We start from the raw sequence: 874 nt of genomic DNA on the forward strand, positions 1-874 counted from the left end.
ATTCATAAAAATTTTTCTTTTTAATCTAAGATTTTAAAATGTAATACAAGATTCCTTATAGGATAATCTACCTTTACCAAAAAAAAAAATGTCTATAAGAAACTCAAATTAAATTTTTATGGGCGTTTGAAATTCATATTTTTACAACATTTGATATTCACTCGATTTCTTACGTAACGATTTTCTTATTTTGTTGTAATTAAAAAACGAGTGACTGTAGAAACTTGAAAATTTCACTGAATGTTTATATTAGCATTTTATATATACGATAAAATTTTTAAAATAATTTGACTCTTTTTGAGCTGTTTACGGACATTGTAAGTTTTCAATTTTTTTAGTTTTTTTTTTCTATAAATATCAATAAAGTTTTATCTGTTGGGCCAAAAAGTGTATAAATTTAATACAAAGCTCCTGATATATTGTTACAATATCAGTTGAAAAATATTAAAAATACATAGGCACAATTTTTTTTTATAAGCATTTAAAGATCAAATTTTGACAAAATTTATCAAATTTTAATTTGAAAAATTATTTTGTAGTTAAAAATTTATAAAATGTTCAATTTTTGTATCTAAGAATTGAAAATTTAAAACAAGATTCCACGTAAGTAATTAATTCTGTTACCAAAAAATCTAAAAAATACATTTACGCAGTTTATTTTTATAGTCATTTTAAGTACAAATTTGGACGAAATTACATATTAAAAACCTAGGATAACTATTTTAGTTATTTTGTTGTGATTGTATAATATTATTCGTGGGTACTTGAAACTTCTAAAGTATACTATTATATATCTATGATAGTACCACGGTTTTTTGTTGATGTATAACGCGTTATAAGGTACCTAATAAATATTATGATATGATTAATTTGG

This window comes from Acyrthosiphon pisum, chromosome X (assembly GCF_005508785.2).
Source record: "Acyrthosiphon pisum isolate AL4f chromosome X, pea_aphid_22Mar2018_4r6ur, whole genome shotgun sequence".
In the NCBI taxonomy this organism is placed as follows: domain Eukaryota; kingdom Metazoa; phylum Arthropoda; class Insecta; order Hemiptera; family Aphididae; genus Acyrthosiphon; species Acyrthosiphon pisum.